General features: G+C 36.5%; 1 long non-coding RNA gene across 1 annotated transcript; it reads left to right on the top strand.

The window, feature by feature from the left end:
* The first annotated feature begins 12,240 nt into the window (after positions 1–12,240).
* Positions 12,241–14,718, top strand: LOC115927277. The gene is made up of 2 exons (XR_004065541.1): positions 12,241–12,989; positions 13,856–14,718. It is a non-coding gene; the product is annotated as an uncharacterized LOC115927277 (long non-coding RNA).
* The last annotated feature ends 7,473 nt before the right edge of the window (positions 14,719–22,191 follow it).

The following is a 22,191-nucleotide window of genomic DNA, read 5'->3' on the forward strand; positions in this document are numbered from 1 at the left end:
TAGATGCCTCCCCCCCCCCCCCCCCCCCGAGATCCTGCCACAACAAGCCCACAAAGTATATAGGGGTGGTGGTGGTGGGAGGGGGGGGGGGGAGACATTGCAACCGGCTTGTGCCCCCTCATAACTAAGCCAAATTGACCTACCTCAAGTACACAATCCCCAAAATTTGCAAAGTTCTCTTAAAATATAACATCCTGCAGTGTGGTGATACTTCCTCGTTAATTAACACTTAAAATGACGGGCGGAAATATAGGTAGAGGTCTAGCTATAGCTGGATAATAGCCCTTTAAGTATTAGTAGGGAAAAGAGATCAGCCTTTTGGAGGGAGTTCATTTACACAAATTCACCTCACTCTAGGATCTATGTTACGTATATATAGGATTTTTAATGAAATCTTAGCGAGGATAATAGTACAGAGAGAGAGAGAGAGAGAGAGAGAGAGGAAAGAGGGGGGGGGGGGGGGAGAAGCCGGGGGAACTAGCGAGAGATAGCCATACACAGAGTTTGGCCAACTTGCTTTCAGTTAGTCACTACATGTACATGGCATATATTATTCGTTTGTTTTGTGCTTGCATGGTCTACAACGCAGAGTCCACGGTGCCACAACTCGAACCGGATTGGTCAAACTCTCATAATCAATGACACGAGGGCGTATAGTCAAACGGCGCCATCTCAGATCACCTCCTATTGGTAATGCACGCAATCTTTAATAAAGCATCTTGCCCATTGAGTTGGTGATCAGCCAGCCCTTGATAGCATAGTTAACAGTGCATGTGCACAGTTGCAATCTAAATAATAGGTAAAAACTCACCTTAATTATGACACCTGTTTTTGAACAAGTATAGATTAGCTTTTATTATCCTTTATATTGTAACTCCGTCAAAAAATTATGGAGAATATTTATATGAAAAGTTGATAATTCGATTATCGAGAACTACTACAAGGCTTAACAAAAGGCAAGATATCAACAAGGGTAGTGGGCATAGGCGCCGGAAGTGGGGGGCAGGGGGGGGGGCAGTTGCCCCCCAAAACGCCGCCCCCTCCCCCCCATAAAAAAAAACAGTAAAGGAGTAAACATGGTTTGTATTTTTAATCCAAAAGAACGTAACAATAATAAAAACCTGAATTAAATCACATATACAATTCCAATCAAAGAAAAAGGAAAGTTCACAGGAATTAAATTTCACAAACATTGCGCATGCCACCTATACGGTATTTTAAATGGAGGTCTCTATCATCGTGGACATATTGTGCGAGAATGGGAAAGCGTGTCCGTTTTTTGGTTATAGGGGTGAGAAGACATGAGCCCCTGAACGCTGGCGTACTGATGGGGGGGGGGGGGGGTAATGTATTTCTTATTCGAAACAAGTGGTTTACAAATGTTGACGTTGTGACATGATTTTCCGGCATTTTTCTCCATTTTTTTTGTAAGTCATACCTTTTTATGCGTTTGTTGGAAAATAAGAAATTCTCACATTACAGTCAGTCGAAATACGCTTATTTAGAAGCCTTTATGTCATGGTCTGCAAAGTGGCTGGGCTCGAGCCCCCCCCCCCCTCCTTTTTTAAAAAGTATGTTAAAGAGAAAAAGAAAGAAAGACGGAGAAAAAAAATAAGTGACCTGCCAATGTCACAAACAAGGTATAAAAAATGCTCATCTGACCGTAATTAAATGCTTAAAACCCCAGAGCTTACGGGGGCTCCACCCTCGGACCCCACCAAGGGATCTAAGGCGGGCCCATGGATGCTCATCTGACCGTAATTAAATACCTAAAACCCCCGAGCTTCCAGGGACTCTGTCCCCTGGACCCCACCAAGGGCCCTAAGGCGGGCCCCTGGATGTTCATCTGACCGTAATTAAATACCTTAAACCCCTGAGCTTCCGGGGCTCTGCTCCCTGGACCCCCCAAGGGCCCTAAGGTGGGCCCCTGGATGCTCATCTGACCATTATTAAATACCTAAAACCCCTGAGCTTCCGGGGGCTCTGCCCCCCTGGACCCCACCAAGGGCCCTAAGGCGGGCCCCTGGATGCTCATCTGACCGTTATTAAATACCTAAAACCCCTGAGCTTCCGGGGGCTCTCCCCCCTTGGAACACGTCAATTGCCTTACAGAGGGCCCCTGGATGCTCATCTAACCGTAATTAAATACCTAAAACCCCTGAGCTTCCGGAGGCTCAGCCCCTTGACCCCCTGCCGAGGCTCATGCCCTGGACCCCACGCCAATTTACGCTCTACCTGACCGATAATACTCCTCTTTGAAAAACGTTCCGCGGGACCTGCATGTAACGTGTAAGACTGGTGGTGATGCAGATTTTTCGTCTGCCCCCCCCCCCCCCCTCCGAACTTTTTTCTCATTACGTCACTGCCCCTGGAAAGTGAGCCCCTGTAAAGTGAGCCCCTGGAATGTTTGCACCCCCTCCCCTCAATCCCAAACTGCTTCCGGCGCGCCTGGTAGTGGGTCAGAGAGCTGCAGCCACTGAGAACGTTACATTACCAATATTCGGGTATCCATTACTTCGTAAACAGGCAGCGAGGTGATCAATTTTCAAATTTGTATATTTTTTAAAGTGTGTTTGGATAAGGAAATTACATACTAAAGTGTATTAATTTTTGCTCACTTGCTTAGCTCACTTGCTTAGCTCTCTCGCAAAATGCAGAAAACGGAAGTTGATATGCGGACGAAATATGCGCAATTTTTGTAATTAAACAAAAAATCATGATTTTTCTCATACATGTTAATAGGTCTATATAAAATCATCAAGTCAACTTGATGATAAAGAATTTCAAGTTTTCAAGGCCACATTGTATTTTCATCTTACAGACAGCGAGCATGTAACTATGATTAATTTTCTATACGTCTTGTAACCATTTCTCATGATATGTTTGCAATCGGTTTATATAAAAGCGCCTCACATAAATATTTCAGTGTGTATTTTGCTAAGTGTATCTTTATGGGTTGCTTAATAGTAAAAGAAAAGAGCCACTCAAGTTCCAACAGGCAATAATATTGTATGGTCATCGCTCAAGACTAAACAAGACTAAGTTTGTTTAATCCAGAATTGAATGGACCGAGGATGGGGACCGATGAAAAGAGCAAGCATTCTGTTTGAGTTTTGGTCATGAATCCCGTTATGTTAGCTATCATGATGACTAATTGCATATAGTGTGAGTAATCCTTGTACTCTTCTATGAAAAACTTAGATACGAAATTCAGAACGAAAAAGTTCAGTTTGTGTTGGAGATTTCAGCAGAAAAATGCACAATCATACAACGAAAATCTGTTAATCATTACTCCAAAACCTACATGCTATATATAAGTGTGATACTATAGAAATTGGCTTCTCTTTCCCACCATGAATACCCATATCATATTTTGTAATGTACAGCAATTACTGTTCCTTTCGACAAAATGTTGTCCATGGGGCTTAATGGAGAAAAAAGAGACCCAAATTTGTAGGGGCTATCCGACATCCCAGCCCGCCGAAATTGGGGATGGTTCTTATGTGCCCCCCCCCCCCAAAAGTCATCTTTGGCCAACTTTCTTGCCACCTGTGTACCAAAATTCATGATAAATATCTTTTGGTTAAATCTATCATTGCACGGTATAGTAACCGTTGGTTGTAATCATTGCAATTGGGTAGTTGATGAGAAGCACGCCGTTAAGACATATGCATGAAGCTGATGTGTATTGTAGGCCTTGTTCATATTTCTTCCGTTATCTGTAAAGGAATTAAGAAAGAAGACATAATGATAACTTAACATATTTATGCCTGATTAAATCGTTTATTTTCATTAAAATAATTAAAGCTGTAAAGTATTGCTTAAGTTAGTTACTGAAGGTTGATACTCTCAAACGCATCTTAACAATAGGTAAAGGTGAAAATAAGCTTGTCATTGTAGATTAGCACACCCAATCTCTTGTTCTTTTATTTTTTTTATTTTTCGTTGATTCTTTTGATAAGGTTTAAAACAGAAAGCGTCTAAAAAGGCTCACCATGAAAATGGTTTTCCTCATCTTTATTCCGCCATTGCAACAGATCAGCTTCATGATCAGTATGATGCTCATCACCGCATTACCAACCAATATATTTGAAATACATTCCAATTTCATAGAAACATTGTCTCTCATTTCTCCTATTTCACATCGCGATTAGGCGGCAAAACCCCTGTGATGTACTAGCCTACAACTAACTGGGCAAGGGGCGGGTAGCGATTGTGGCTCACTGATGCTGCTAGTTCACTGTTTGTAATAAAATAGGCGAGAACGGTTAACTTACTATATTTTCAACATCACTCATGTAGTTTATAAAGCTTGCGTTGAATGCTGAATGGCGGCGATTCACCTTTAGCAGCAAAATGTAGGGTAAGTTTCAGTAACTTAGATAAATTCGAAAGAAATACATAGAATAATGCTTATTGATATTAGGCCGCTTTGTTTGTTTCATGTAGTACATTTTGCATGTCATTTATGATGTTCATCGCAATCAGCTTTGGCCCACCCCCGGCCCTGTGCGCTGGTCTCCACATTTTTCATGGTCATTGTCACTGTCCAAGGAAAGTCCTGTTGAGAGAACAAGGAGAAGAAAAATAAAGTTGTTAAAGATTTCGTGATTTGTATTGATGTTTGATTTGTCAACTCAATTCAATTCAGTTCAAGGTTTATTAAAACATATTTTCGCAGCCGTAAAAGGCTGAATTGCGATACAATTCACAGATAAAAACATGCACAATTACAAAAATATACATATCTAATTACAATGAACATAGTTTGACATAAATTAAAAATCAAATATAAAATATATAAACAGAAAACCTAAGAGTTCAAAGGTGGGTTTTAGAAAAATGGGTGGTTCAAGTTACATTAGGAGTTTAGCGATTATTTAAATTTTAAAACCATTGAAGACATCTAAAGACAAGATGAGAAATTGCAAAAAGATTATATTTCAAATTAAAAACTCAACTTTGGAATGATAAAAGATAAGTTTGTTCATTTAAACAATAAAACAACTGAAAGAGAATTATAGAGGGGAGAGCCAGAGAGAGAGAGAGAGAGAGAGAGAAAGAGAGAGAGAGAGAGAGATAATAGATATGTCGAGGGGGGGGGGTGAGTGATATAATCAATACATTCATAGGTGAGCTATTGAAGAAACGTCTAACTGATATCTTTTGAGAATTTATAATGAAAATAATGTAGAAATGATACACGAATTTGTTTTTAAAAAGCAAATAACAAGTAGATATTCAGCTCACCTGTCTGGTACATGAAGACAAGGTTAAATCTCATGACCATCACGACCTGGTCAGTCTGTGAGCTGCTCTCATCCTCACTGGACTCTTCGACTGCATCCTTGGTCTCTCTCTCCTTCTCCTTCTGATCAACAGTGCACTCATCGTCGGTGTCTTCTCATCGAATAAGAAGCATGAAACTATGTAAAATTATATTTCTTTAGCTAATCATGAAATGATTTGCTAGAAACACCGACCTGCATGAAACAACATATTTTGTTTGTTCTCTCTCTCTCTCTCTCTCTCTCTCTCTCTCTCTCTCTCTCTCTCTCTCGGCGCCCCTTTCTATCTGTGTCTCGCTTTCTCTCTATCCCTCCATCTGTATTCTTCCCCTTTTCTCTCTCTCTCTCTCTCTTTCTCTCTCTTTCTCTTTCTTTAACGTTACTTATGAAGCGCTTACCAGCGAAGTCTCTAAGCGCCATTTCATCAATTTTTTTCTTCTATCGGTTCATGTTATCTCCGTATTTCAAATCATACCTCCAAAAGTAATTTTCTTTCCCTACTCAATAGAAGTGAGTCATTAATACTACAATTTGACTCGTCTCTTGAACCATTTCTTCATAAGATCCTTACATTCATCCTCAGTATACACAAGGCCAGGGACTGCGGTAGTGTCGTCATCAGCGTTGGACTCGACGTCAGCATCGTTGTACTCGTCCATGTACTCGATGTCGGACGACACCGACTCGTCATCCTTCTCCTCATCCTTGATGTATCGATCTTTTAGGAGTCAAATCGAAAAAGCAATTTCATATATCCATTTTTTCTCACAAGTTACAATTTTTTTCTTCTCATCTCTGTCATTTTTCTTCCCTCAGTTTTTTCTGCTTCACTTTAATCTGGCTCATAATTATCTTTATAAAATGTTCATCTACTTGTTAAAATTACTCGTTTTGCCTCTCATTTTTAAATATACTTGGTAAAACACTAACATGAATCATAAAGAATTAAAATCGATATTGTGCGCAAGGAAACGCCAGTGTGTTTTCTTTCAGTCACCGTCATAACAATATTATGAAAAGCAAGAATATGATAACACATGTTTCATCCCCTTTGGCTTTGTGTGTTCATTTTTTAAACTGTATAATAGTTGCAACTTGTCTTTGATAAAAACATTGTTATATTCTTTTTCATGTAAAGTCAATTCAAAAGGATTGTAAAATTGAAAAATGATTTGTTTTATTATATTCTTTTTCATGTGATGTTAACTCTAATGAATTGTGAAATTATGGACATGCATAAATAAATACAATAAAAAAAAAACTGCAAGAGAATAGGTCTCGTGTGATGTGAGGTTTAAATCTAAATAACGAGCTTCCAAATTACAAACTGTATAAAGACAATTTCTGACACATTTCTTCAAATTGATATGAAGGAAATAAATGTAAAATATAAAGAAACGATTACCGTGTAACTTACTAGAACAGGAGGAAGTAAGGAGAGGAAACCATGACGTCCTTCGGATAGGATATAGAGGGTAGCTCGTCCTCGGCCTTGCTGCTTAGTGATGGCATCAAGAACTGGTGACAATCCTGGTCAAGTACAGCAGGGGCAGACCAAGATGTCTGAATTGCCCATGGCTCGACGCCAGTGGCTGATTGGATCGAAGTGGCAGATGACTTGCTGGAGTCGTTGACAAGGCCAGCGTAGACGCCTTCGTTGTCGTCGTCATTATACAATTCGTCCTCCATGACGTTCAATATCATCCACTTTGGCTTGAACACAATACATAACAAAAAAATATATATTTGTTATACAGTGCGTTCCAGAAAAAACGAAACCCAGATCTATCGATGTTTTATCATAACTTAGTCACAATTATAATTAATTTATGACACATAATTTGTAAAGCTTAGATCCTCCTCTTTCATTTTAATGCAACTCATATGATGCATATTTTAAACATGGGCGATTGAAAATAATTTTAAGAAAGGGTACCCAAAGTCATTCGGCGGACGGTATCTGAATTCCAAAGAGAAAATCACATTTCTAGAAGGTTTATTTTCTGCCCTTTCATATGACACCTCAGTCGAAAAAAAATGAGCTAGGAATAACAAAGTTGTGTTTGTTTAAAGTAATGCTTGCATTTCTTTACTTTTATTAAACGAATTAGTGTTCACTGGCTACCTGCCGTAGCAAAAAAAAAGAATTTACAAAAGACTCACGATCTGTTCGGATTGTTAATAATTGGGGCAGGTCTTTTATGTGTTTTTCTTTATAAATGTATCTTCTTGCTGTTTTTGATGTGTTCACCTGCTCGTTTCGTCTATAAAAAAAAACAGTTTGGGCTCATTAGATTGTTAACAAGTTGTCTTCTATTTTATTTTCACCGTGATTCATTCTCAAATTCACTATTCTGATCTCAAAAAATATCTATCTTGTCATCCATGATGTCATTTTGGGACATCCATCTCTGACTAAAACTCGAAAGGTTTTGTGCTTTCTGTAACTTGATGTTGTCCGTTCAATTCTAAACCCCTTATGCATCATGGTCATGATGATGCAATATTGGTTGATTTTGAAGTAAGTTTCACACTTCAAGCTTCATCACTTTCAATTCGTTCCGCGGTCCCTTTCCTAAAGTTCTGTTTATTGTTTGAGACCGTCCTCGTGAAGGGAACTTTGTACTTCGATTATTTTTTTTTCAAGGATCGGACGTCATTCTTTTTATCATCATAAACTGCTTTTGCGAATTTTCATTTTTCTCTCCTTCTTGTGCATTTCATCTTGGTTTGTTAACTTATCATCATGTGAACAATTTGTACGTCTTGCTGTCTTTCCCCCGTTCTGATTATTATATTTCATCTCATCTCAACTTAACCATTGAGAGCGATGACAGAAACACTCCGTGGTGTTTATTAAGGGATGAGGTCTTTGTTTCGAAGAATTTCTTCTGAAATATTTCGTCAGCAAACAAAAGCACTTGGTTGAAAGATATATTTTGATAATCATAGCGTGCTGTGGCAAAACGTTATGATTTTCCTTTTAATGAAAGCCTACAGTTCCGCCAATCAGACAGATTCCCCCTACGATCTCTGCGCGAGCACAGCGTACGGTCAAAAATATGACGTCATGATGAAGGCGACACAGGGCAGTATCTACTTCAGTTGAGTCCGAGCAAACATTATTGAGGTGAAAAGGAACAAACTCTTACTAAACCGATGTTTTCCCTAGCTTTTCATTCATGCTTTCCATGTTTGCACTTCTTTAGGACTTAACTTAACCGCTTTCTAAGGAGTGGTGTTTGCCCCCGTAACTCTGTATAGGGGATCATGCTATAAGTTAGAGGAAAACACCGTTTTTTGTTTTATTTCACTCCGATCCTGCCGATAAGCCGCCTCTAAGAATGCCGAAAGTGAAGATTTGCGTGATATCATCTTCGTCTATTGACACTGCAACGGGAACAAGAAAATAACCTGTATACTTAAACAAGAAACTGTGTTTGTTCTGTTTCGATGAATTTCATTGTAGTAATTAATAATCTTAATCAGCTATGTATTTTTTTTCATCAGACTTGTAGTCCCATAATCCATGTCGTCTTCACATGGCACTCTATTCATCTACTTCATTATACTCATACTCCATTTTATATCGTTATATTGTATGTTATATACTAATACTATTCAATTTATAAATGTATTAATATTGGTTTTTACACGATGTTTATATAAATTATGTTATAAAAAGTCGATGTGTCACCAGAACTTTTGATATTGATAAACAATTTGATACTTGTCAAAGGAAGAGGATTAGACTATCTTTAATGTTATTTTGTGTATAAATTATTTGATTTTATTTAGTTTTGAAAGTGTATAACTGTTAAATGGGTCATTCTAACAAGCCGATTTCTTTTTACTAAAATAACTTGTCAACGATTTCACATGTGTTGTTTTACAGTGGAATATATGTTTCAATATTCTATGTTCGCTCAATATAATTTTTATTATGGATAATGTACATGTATTGAGCTTGTAGCGTGTTTACTAAAGTTCAGTGACATGTATACGTTATGATCCAATACAATTGCAATGCATTTATAATGAAGAAACAACAAAAACACAGCATCGTATATAATGTATTATATACGCCCAAACGTGTTTCCACATTTCATCGATATGGAAAAAGAAAAAAAGAAACAGCAATACTTATATTTTTTAAATCTCGAGATTCATCAACTTTGGCTTCATATCATTTGTAAAGAAAATAATTAAACAATAAATATTTAAGATACTCTTAGATACATTACACATAATATGAAGCATACTTATATTTACATTGGATAAAGATAAAATTCATAAAATTAATTAGAAGGTTAGCCCAATAGTACATCTCAACAACAACAAAAAAATGTTGTAAGAAAATATCATATTCGATAAACATTATAGGTATATAAATATATCTCTCTTTGTGTTTTGTTGTTGAAATAATACATTACCTATTCAAGGAATATGAAAAAATGTCGTATGTACTGTAGCCTCACATTGACTGACATTTTAGTACATCTAAACAAAACAGGCAGAAAACAAAACAAATGTTGTAAGAAAATATCATATTCGATAAACATTATACGTATATATATATATATATATATATATATCTCTCTTGATCGTTTTTTGTTGTTGAAATAATGCATTACCTCTGCATGAAATACGAAAAAATGTCGTATATACTGTAGCCTCGCATTGACTTACATTTTGAAACTGTAATAACGACTGTTTTTAGTGCTGTGATTAAGGCGCCAGAAAACCATGGCTATGTTCGAAAAAAAACATCTAAAGCTAGAAAGTTGAGATAAAAATAGAGTACAATTATGAAATAAAAACAAACATATATATCTTACTCAAATAAAATGATAAACGGTTCTTAGCAAGCACAGTATTTTTAGAGTGTACTAAAAAGTCACATATAAAACTAATACTAACCTAAATACAATAATAATCAAAAATAAAAATCCTTTTTTAAAACATGTATATTACCTACAAATACAACATTTGAGTATAATATGTATTTCTTTAATGGAAAGAATAACAAAGAAGCAAATTTGTTGAATATATGAATATAAATGTACATTTAGTTAGAATCAAACACATACACTTTTTAATATTTGTTTTAATAGTAATTTTGTTTTATTCCTCCAAATGTGTAATACAAACAAAAAGATACAGTTAAATAAAATAAATAAACGTTTTCAATATTGATATTAATTGCTTATAAATACACATTATTGAACATAAACTCATTTGCAGTATATAACCTGGCAACGAAGTATTAGTATATAAACATAATTTATAGGTCAATTATACGTTATTCACTAATATTTTAAAAAAATTAACAAATCTGGAGGTTATCATACTGGTGCAATACCTGCTCCACCCTGCCCCCTCCCTCACACACACGCACACTCATGAACACACGCGTAAAACACACACACACTGCACACACGCACACCATACACCCACTCACGTTGATGTGAGAAAACTAAAGATTTATATTCTGTAAAAGATTGGGGAAACTTTGTCTTTTTTCTGTTTTTGTCTTCTAAATAGTAACAATACTTTGATATAAAGAATAACCTATCCAATAACCATCCTAATCTCGTAATTCTTTCATTTCCCTTGTCTTCCTTTCCTCTCACTGTCATAGATTTATTTAAAGAATATAAATATTGTTTCATCTTTGACGTTGGATAAAGTAATATATTATTGTAAACAGGCATTTCATACGTGTATATAACAATGTCAGTCAAACTATTGTAATGAAAAAGCACGAGAAGTGCACTGATTAAAAAAATAAAATCGCGTATCTCTTTACATGTATAATAAACCACCAATGTGAATCATAATATGATTAGCCCCTCTTTAATTCCCGGGAGATAGCTGATTAATTAAAGAGCAAATTTAGTTGTCATTCTTTATCTACAGGGGGTGGGCCCAATGTGGTCTAAACGACGCGATTAAAAAGATAAAGAACTTGATACGATTGTGTTTGTAATTTGCTGTGATTCTTTCCTTAAAGAGGATTTACTCGCGAGGTGTGTTGGGTAATCTTTTTAGAGCTCTTTTGCATTCAAGATTCTGGTACAAGTATAATACACGATACGAATGTAATTCTTACAAGATTAGTTCCTTGACTGATTGACTTAAAAGATTGCCTTCCCATGCATTTTGATAATGGTTTACTCATAATTTTGCCTAAATATGTCCAATATAAGTCATTATTGATAGAGATCACAGATTTAAACAATATTTCCATTACTTGATTTTGTTTAAAAGCGGAGCTCGCTCAACTACTAATAACAAATACTGCCAGAATATTTATACTAATGATAATTTATAAAAATATTAATAATAATACCAACAAATATTAATAAATAACAACAACAAACATTTGTACTTATTTTATACCTCAAGCACAGCCGGCATACAACCAACGCTATATTTTTCATGCTTTCAATTTTCATGAAATAACCATGAACTTCGTTATCAGATATGAGGCTAAGATATCTGACGAATGATTTAGTCGATTTTCCTTTTACAGCAAAGGACTTGTAAATACATGAGTGCAACGGAGCACATTTAAAAAGCATCAATAAGCATTTTTCGAATTTAAACAAGAACTGAGGTAAGATCCGAGTTCTACCTCTCCACGCTATATTTTGATACTTTTAAAAATTGTATTAATTAAGAAACCTTGTGTTGAAAGCATGCATGTATCACTAAAAGTAAATGTTCTAATACAAAGAAGCTCCGATACGCCTTGACAAAATAAAACAAAGCTTAAATATATCAATATTATTTCCTAAACGTATACCTTCTTTGTCATTCAAACAATGACAATAATGATCAAAATATTAAGGGAGCACACTTATTCAGTATATTGAAACACAACCTTACATCAGATGAGATGGAGTAGAAAAGGAAGAAGAAGAAGAAGAAGAAGAGAGAGAGAGAGAGAGAGGGGGGATGGGGTGGAGTAAAAATTGCTCGTACTGAATCTTCAGCTTTTAAAAAAATAGAGAGAGAGAGACAAATGCTGCTGTTATCTTATCACGTGTCTGGTTGTAGTGGGCTGGTCATAGACTCGTCATAATACCGGGCGTCATATAGCAACCAGATTTTGGCCGTGTTACTCGCGCTCTCTCCGTCAATGAAAAATCACGCCGCTTTTTTATCTGCTCGAGGTACCGAGGGTTGGACGTTTAATATTCGCGGTGGAGGAAGGGAAAAAAATGCTTAATTAAAAACCGCTATGAGGAGAGGGGAGAATGAGAGTCAACGGACCCCGTTCTTTTAAAATTGTCTCATAATTTCTGACGTCTACCTAACTAGAGGGCTAGGGAGTATTAACCGCTCAGTGAGCTTTTGCACTTGACTGCCGTTTCAGACTTTATGCTCCAGTGCCTAGAATCAACATTATTTTTTAATCGTTATGCGAAAATTTTCCTTCACCTTACAAAATTAATTTAAACACAGAACAAGAGAAATTCGGTGGCTATACAGTGAACAGTATCACCTTTTGTTGGATGTATCCCCTTTACTAGCTAGTGGATCTTTCAGCTTAACCATGTTGTCGCCACAATTGAGTGAATTTGATATTCTACAGAATATGGGGATGGAAGCGAGTACACCCTTTTCACGTCCATCCCCGCGACGAGCAAATTCGGCAGGACCTCGGTCTAACAACACCTCCAAAATTGACCCCAGGTAAGGTATCTTTTAAAGTATCCTTCAAATCTGCAAATATCAATTCGTTGTCATTCTTTTAACTGCTTTGCCACGTCTCACAGCAACGCGTCCAGCCCCCGAAAATTTTCTTGAGTGTTTCCGGTATTTGGTTATTTTCTCTCTATTTATCCTCTCTCTCACAGTTCCAAGTTGGGAGAAAGAGAGGGATAAAAATAGGGCTAATACAGCTACTCAATTGCCCCCGCCATTGAATACTTAATGAAGCTCACGCGAGCTTGCTTCGTAGCTAACATAATTATGCATAGATCCATCGGCATGTAGAGTTCGTGTTCCTTAGCAATGCGACCCAGAGGTAGATTGGGTGCACCCCCAACAAAGCCACACGTTCCTAAAATCATTGACGTATTAAGAACAAGCCCAAACTTCACAACACTCAAACAGAGGGACAGACAGAGACGCCGCGACCGCCCAACCATCCACCTTGCTAACACGATCCCCCACTTTAGTTCCAAATCACAACTCTTCGCGCATTTACATGCACTAACGAAACTTCAAACTCCATCTCCCCCCTGTCTTCTCGCGAAATTTAATTGTTGGCGATCAACAAGTTCGTTTTACTCATCATCTCCTCAACCTGAGCACGTTCTTATACTTTTCTTTGTTTCTCTTCACCTTTTTCCTCCCAAACTTCCTTGCGGACATTATCAACGTGGTTCTGAACGCTTCACCCGTCCATCACCCGTCGTCACCCCGTACCCTCCCGGGGCGTGTCTCTCCGTGTCTCCGGTGGGCGCGTGTTACTTCTCTTCGTTCCTTTTTATCCGCCACTACCAATCGCTTTTTCTACATCTCATCAACATCATCATGGTACTTCATGCGGACAGCTTCAAGTCCAAACGGTACCGGGACAAACTCCGGGAACAGATTAAAGCTTTAGAGAACCTTCTACCAGTCGACAAGGCTACACTTCACAGGAAACTGGACAGTCAGACCGTCTTTAGACTTGCCATCTCTTTCTTCAGGATTAAGAGTTTCATAGCAGGTAAGTAACGTCACTTTACCAATAGCTATTCCTACAACTTTACTCATTGACATTTTAGTCCACCATTTTTTCCCGCTTTGAAATTTATTTTATGCCTATACTCAGTCGCTTGTAACTTGAGGCCCATCCATTGTGTCAAAAGGGTTAAAATATATTGGCAGTAAAATCATATCTTCGATACACAAAACAATATGGCTATAGAATCGCTGTCTTGTATATGCTTTTGCGAAGGGTTTGGGTTATGAGACAAAATGTCTTTTAAAAGTTAAGCATATTACGAGTGATGTCTCTATTATATTCGATCCGTCTGACATGATATTTGATTGTATTCACTTTCAATACATCAGTTCCTTTAATTGAAAGAAAAAAGAAGTTTCTGTACTCATTCATCGGTGATTGTAAGCTAAGATCCTATATTAACGTACAAGCTTTGCCAACAATTCATTTTTAGGAAATGAAAATAAAGATGCCCAAAGATGTTAATCGAGGCGAATTGTTTGTACGATATAAGAGATTCAATATTTATATTTAGTCATAGATTTATATCATGTAGATATTTATTTAAAAAAACTGAAATAACTTAGATAAAGAGAAAGAATAAAAGAACTACCCTTATCTTATATGTTTCGAAAAGTAAAAAGGAAAGTATTATTATATGTGTCACCAATTTAAAACCTGACAAAACATGACAAGTAAAAAAAAAAACGAGTACTGAATTTATTCAGTACATATTCAATATATTTGTATCATATTATCTTACCGCAATATACATCATCTTTATGTTGATTATACCACGTCAATAACTGATTAAAGTTATGCAATCTTCTTTCAAAATAAATATTCCTTAAACATCATTATTCTAAGCTCCTTGTTACGCTTACTTATTGCGATTTCTGATATCTGTTTTGATAATCATGTATTTTGTAAATGAACATAAAACTTTAACTGAGACAACGTCCTTTTTATTTCGTCATTTTATAAGGACAATAATATAAACAACAATAACAATAACAGTAATGATAATGATAGTGATAAAGATAATAACAACAATAATAATAATGATATTGATACTTACTACTACTAATAATAATAATGTACTACTATTACTAATAATAATAATTATAATTTGGGTTATGTAGCGCCTTTTCAGAGGATACACGTCGCTGTCCCTTAATCCGGCAAGGACAAATTAACAATTTTAGAGGTATATTGTCAGATGTTTATTAAAGAAGTCGAGTCCTTCCCTTGATTTTCATAGTAAAAACAAAATATTTGAAACATTAGCAAAGAACCCAAGTTAATTGTATTGAGTTAATCATATTGAGTTAATCGTATTGCATATTGAGTAAATTGTATTGAGTAAGTTGTATTGAGCACTGATTTAAGTTTATTATCATGATGCATGAGCGGATTACGGATATTTCCTATCTAACAATCGGACATAAAATAAATATCAATCGGCTCTCTTTTGATTAAAATACGTGTTTTTATTCTTTAGTGCAATTTAGTATTTACAAAAGGAAATGAAAAAGATGTAATTGTGAATGGTAAAGTAAAAACAACTGGCTGTATTCTGTGATTCTAACAGTAAAAACAAATAATTGAAATATAACTAAAGAACACAAGTTAATTCTATTGAGCCCTAATCCACATTGAGATTATAAAAGAAATATGATTTCGTGCGCTATTCACAATGTCATCCCTTTGAAAGAATACAGGCAAAAGCAATAAACATGGCGTTATAATGGCGTTATAATTTTACTCATTTTAGACAAAAATAAACATTGATAAAGACACTCACAGTGCGCAATGTGCTTAGACGAGACAAACAGTCTGATTACTTCACTATTTAACGTCATACAACCCTAAAAATACCCAAGCTGAAAAGTGTTTATAGATGTTTGAGTTTGTCGTCTAATATTTACAGAATGCCTAATAGTGATTGATCTTCTCATATTATGCACATGTGCGATGAGGAAATTAGGCTGTTGAAAGTCGAGTATTTTCGCCAAAACCTTCCAGATTTCTTTTCAGTGGATGCCAGTATGAATAATGGACTATTTGCAAGTACTTTGAAAACTGTTGAAATTGCTAGCCCCTTAATAACCCCAGAGAAGCTGAGTCCAACAATTTGAGGGGCAAAAAAACCCACACACTTTTATTCAAAAAAGAAGAAATCACAATTCGGGTATCTTTATGTTTCCTTAACAAACCTACTATCAGCATTTTATTTTTTGTTTTTTATAAATCGAGGGTCTCTTCAATCAGAGAGAATCATTCGATATTTACTACTGAATTCGTACATGTACTTAATCAGGAAAATATGATAAAAAAAGAATTCGCATTACCCTACAAAAGCATAAAGATATAGGCTAGATTTTACTAGTCACGTTCGAACTTCAGTAACCCTGCGGGTCGGATTTGTCATATTCTACCCTCCAAATAATATTTTCTCTAATGATTTTTCATTAACAGATAAATGGGGTGTATAAAAATGCGATTTACATCTCTGATTCTGGAAATGATGCTCTGTAACCGTTCACCAAAATAATAACGATACATTCCGGGCAAAACTGGAACATGATTCTGTATTGAAACATCTTCAGCCCTCCCTTGTGTTTCCTTTTGGCCAGCAATCAGTTCTGATTTCCGATAAACGAGAAAGTAAGAAGATAAACGACCCTTAATCCAGCTAAATGAAAACATTTTGTGTTATGATCGTGCTGGCATTGAGCGCGATTTTTCAACCCATTTTTTTGCCCGCGGGACATTTTCGGGGCGCGAGCCGCATGTAAACTATACGAGGGGAAGATATTGCAAGGGACTTGATTAAATATTCGTCATAATTTAGCAAACTGAAAACGGGTGCACGTGCATTCTTACATTTTCATCACCTCAAATACATCAACTCTAATATCCATAACAATCTCCCCAAACCATGTTGGAGGGATTTTTCTTTTAGTGGCATTTAAAATGAAGGAATGTACATGATACATAAATCACATTTTGATGATGTTTATCAACAAGATTATGTACAAATTTAACTCGACGTTCCATATCAAATTGGTGATATTATTGCATTTTTTGCCGCAGCAAGTGTATCTGTTGCATCTCTCAAAAGACAAGAGTTTAAAAAAAAAGACATTTGCTTGCCTCGGAGAGAGCGAAATATAGGTATATATATATATATAACTATAATTGTAGGTTTTAGTAATCATATTCTTTATCTTCATTACCTAAAATTATAAAATGATATTAATGTGAGAGATGGCTTACCGCGGCCCAGGATTTTTTTTCTCATCAAAATCAAATTTTGTGCGTGGGTTGTCGCCATCCGGTTCCCCGCTAAAGTCAAGGTTGGAAATCTCCCTCCCCTCACACTGGCGTGTATGAAGCGACAAAGATTTTCAATGCGGTAAATTGATTTTCGAGAGTTGGTGCATGAAAGAGAACACATTACGGCCCACGGCTGCTTCACTAACCCGTGAGTTTGCCGCTGTTTTTTGCTTAAGATACCGCTCCGCCGCACAGTCTTAAACTGGTCTCAGACATGTTAAAACAAAGGATAGGAAAGATCTGAAGAAAAAAAAGGAAGAAACATTCGATGCTCTTTGATGCGAATTCATTGAAATGAAGGACTACTAGATCCCATACAATTATTGGAATAATATGATAGACTATTTTGCTATAATCATTCCTTCTTATCCAATATTTGCCATATTGTCTTTGTTGTCCTAATGTTTATGATGGTATACACAATTTAGCTGAGAAGTTGTTCTTGATCTGCCTAATATAAGCAGGAATAATAATTTCGTGTTCCTGATTCTATTTTATTTACTTTTTAATGTTTTTTCTCTCGTTCTTTAAATACTTACTATTGTTGTTCATTTTACAAATTGGTATAGACTCTTACAATTCACGTCTTTGTTTTTCCTTTCCAATAGTTTCTGAAGCTTAGGAATGAAACTTTTTTAGCTTTTATTTTACAAACAGCAATTGGTTAGGCCCCTTAAAAAAGATCGTTTTCGAAATAAACCTTTATTTGACTATATGGTCCAAGCCGGCGTTTAATTTGAGATCAAAAGTAAATTTAAGGTAATTTGTTCCCTATGCATCGCAAGTTGATTTCTTGTTGAGGGGGGTTTCGAAGGGAGGGGTGTCATTTAAAGTTAATGAGCCAACGCAAATTGATTCTTAAATGCCTTAATGGACATCATGCATACATCTTGCTTCATTTTGCCATCTTAATAAGGATGGTCATTTCCATTGTCTCTTCTTGTGCTTTAGATAGTTTAGTCCATGTATTGCGTATACGTTTAATCGCCTCAATTACAAGTATGAATGCGATTTTAATTTGATCGTACCGTTGATCTTCTTTATATTTTACCGGACGGAACTAAATACCGGTCATGTCCTGCCCCTCTTTTAAATCGTGAGATGAGCCGCGGCGATCCCAATATTTGTGAGCGTGCTGCCAATCGGAATTGAGATTGCATGAGGAGACCAACAGGATGATTTCTTCTCTTTTTGGGAGAAAATAGAATCGTTTAGTGGTGAATGGTAAAGACAGTCGGAGGAAATTAATCAAGGAGCGATTAGGGAGGTAGAAAGAATGCTGGTAATTATTGCGCATTGCTCATGTCCAACTATAATTGATTCGAACCACGAACTATCTATCAATGGAGGGTGGGCTAAATGTCGTTTACCCAACAATTTGGGGCTTGTGTTTCAACTTGTGTTTCGAGTGGAAAGACGCCAAGAAAGAATGTGGAGTTATGACAGGGTATATAGGGAAAGCGACCGACTGGGATATAGTAAGAGAGAGAGAAAGAGGGATACAGACACAATTATACGCAGACAGAGACAACTGGAGAGATGTGGATTAAGAAAACGAAAAAGAAAAGACAGAAACACAGCTCAGAAGGGAAGAGAAAGAGAGAGAGAGAGAGAGATAGGGAGAGACGAGACAGATTGAGGGAGAGAGAGAGAGAGGAGGCGGAGAAAAATGGAATATGACCTAAAAAGAAAAGAAAAAGATAATTCATAGCGAGGGAGAGTGAGAGATAGATAGAGAGGCAGATAGATAGATAGATAGATAGAAAAAGAGAGAAAGAAAGAGAGAGATGAAAGTATAGGAAGAGACGGATCAAGTGGACAAAAACGAAGGACGGCAAGAGAATGGGAAAACAAAGCTGTATAGGAGTTCTGCTTGACTTGTGCAAGCATTGAAGCCTACTGAACGAACGAAGCTTCGCGCCGCGCAGCCGCGGAACTCGCGGAGGAGAATTCGAGAATGCCCCGTCTAGAGCACACCATCTCGCATTTATGAATTCGACGACAAAAAAATCCCACATAATGCCGTGATTAGCATCATAAACGACGATCTGAGAGAGAAAATAAGCGCTTCAATAGATTTGACAAGTTAAAAGTGACATGCTCCCCATTTCTCCCCTTCGGCGTTGTGTTTTTTCTATCCCCTTCCCTTTTCCAGTGTGTCTAAAATGAAACGTTTCTGGCTCATGTTAAAAGTATTTGGCTTTTTCTAGTTAACAAGAAGATCAAACTCCATTTTTGGCCTTATATTTCATCATATCATAATGTATCTTTTGATTTTGTAAATTCAATTTTTAATTTTGCAAATAGAAACCATTTTAATATGACCCATTTCCTTTGATAATATAATTAATTTTTCTAAACCGTAAAGTATAAATTCGATGTATACACAAAAAATAAAGCTTTACACGCCCAGTGCCAATTTTCTAAGTGGTAAACAAACAATGTAATAAATAAAACGTACATAAATTATCATGACACTCATATATTACATAAAGAGAATTATTTTGTCTTCTTTAAAACGGCTAATGATTATATTAATTTCGCAAAACGGTGATGGCGAATTCACAATGTATACAGAAAAGATGAGGTAAGAAATGATGAATCACTTAGTATTTTTGTTTTACTATGTATATTATCACAGGCTGATTGCTTTATATTACCAATAATAACCACTAAATAAACCAATAAAGGACTCTTTGACAGATTTTTCCAGTGTATAGGGAAAATGAAAACATGAGATCACCATTTTAACCGTGGCGTAAAGTTTCATCATATTGTCATTAACCGAAATGTTCAACTTTTGACAATAATGATATCATCGACAATCCGAAATCATTGCACGCACTTCAGAAGTCAATGAGCGGTAATTACAGTAGCATTAGTGCGTGTAATTCACGAATAGAAAAGTTGAATGCATGCCGCTTCAAAGTTAGATCATTGCACCATTATTACCTCAGATTGTGGGCTTTCGTATGTCTTTATGACGGTAATTACCAGTGTGCATTGTGAGACTGCTCTTTATTGTGTATTCCAGAGGCCTAGATCAGTTTAATTGAATTTAAGGGGAAAGGGTCATTATCGTTGAACCCCAATTTTATATAACGGTCCTTGGACTACCATAATGATATCTGCTTAAATACGTGTAGTCCCAGAATGTTGGTTTATAATAATTATTACGCCGTATTTGCATACAAGGGTTGTATTTTAGTGCTTGGATTGTAGATATTGAAATTGCTATTGGTCTCATTATTATATTTAACAGCAGGTTTGTCAAACTTATCCACTATGTTTTGGTACTGTTCTTCAATCTGTGTACAATGACAGAATGATAGATAGAATTAATTATTAGCTCTTTAACCAATAATTTCTTGTTGTTTCATTACCTCACTCTTCTGTTTGTTTATCTATCTGTATTATCTGTCTGTCTGACTGTCTAGCTAATATCACATCCCCTGCTCTCTCTTTGTTAAAATATATATGATTTTGTCACTATGAAAGTATCTGTCTAAGTTTTCCTTCTTGTACGTGATGCACAATCTTTAAACGTCTTCCAGAGGAAATTAGATTGTCTTGCATTAAAATGAAGGTGGAATGGCTGGGGGATCAATGGATACAATACTGTTTATAAAATCGGAAGTAATTCAAAGAAAGCTGAGTTCTGTGTAAAGATTACAACAAAAGGTGACCAGTACTTCACCGTATCTTTAGAAGAAAACAAAACCTCACTATTTCTCAATTTTATCAAATTGCACTGTTTCCAACGAGTATAATCTACTTCAGGTTATCCTCGAAAATCTCTCATATGGGAAACAAAAGGGGTAGCTGGCAATGGATGCATAGACAGATCTGCATACATACTAATCATCCCGTTTGTTCCACAATCAATCCCTCTAACACCCAGCCGAGGAGTAGGTTGATAAATCTGGGTTATGGCTAATGTAATGAATTGACTTTTAATCGGTCCCTGAATACCGGCCACCACGATTCGTAGAGCTTTTAGCTTCCATCTTCCCCGACCTTATGCAAGAGATGAGAGACAAATGGAACATAAAAAGAGAGAATTTACTTTCTGTGCGATTATCCAAATTAATTTTGTAATCACTCATGATGTATTTCTCCTTTTTAGTTTTAAGTTTGCCTAATTAGAGCATCCGTAGTCGGAATAAATTGGTTTAAGAGTTTGTGTCAATAGCACTGCCATTACCTCTGCGTCCACAAGTCGCCGCCCGCTGGAGCTCGGCTAAGAGATACATTGTATGCGGTGATACAGGGCTATGACTAAAGCTCGAGCCTATTTAGAAACCATTGGTTGACATAAAGAAAGAGATCCGATTTTAAGAGGTTTGTCTTTCAGTCGAACAAAGCATGTGTCCACAAATTAAATCATCGGATTAATTTTTGTTGAAAGGTGCGCCTAATTGTTATCTACACTTGCTAATACCGCTCTCCATTGTTTAGCGATGATTGCTCAAGCAGAGCTTGGTCTTTAACACACTTCTCTATTTCATCTATCCCTGTTTAGTCGGGTTTTAACTCCTAATGATATTAGCCAATTAACAAGACTCGTAAAAATGTTTCTATTGCACAATAAACAAGGTGTAGGCTTCTTTCTGTCTGAAGGTTTAAGTTTCATGGCTGCATGCTGTGCGCACTGAATGTGTGGTTTGAGATGTTTTTTTAATTCGATTCCATTGGCTGATTGAAATAGATAGCGGGATTATGGCCATAATGGACCTAAATAGAGCCTGGTCGTACTTACGGCACGTGCACCCATTCCCTAAGATTGATATAGGCCTGGTTTCCACCGCCTCTTGCTCAGCTATACAATGATGAGCATTTCCA

Source organism: Strongylocentrotus purpuratus, unplaced genomic scaffold (assembly GCF_000002235.5).
Source record: "Strongylocentrotus purpuratus isolate Spur 01 unplaced genomic scaffold, Spur_5.0 spur5_contig_847, whole genome shotgun sequence".
Taxonomy (NCBI): domain Eukaryota; kingdom Metazoa; phylum Echinodermata; class Echinoidea; order Camarodonta; family Strongylocentrotidae; genus Strongylocentrotus; species Strongylocentrotus purpuratus.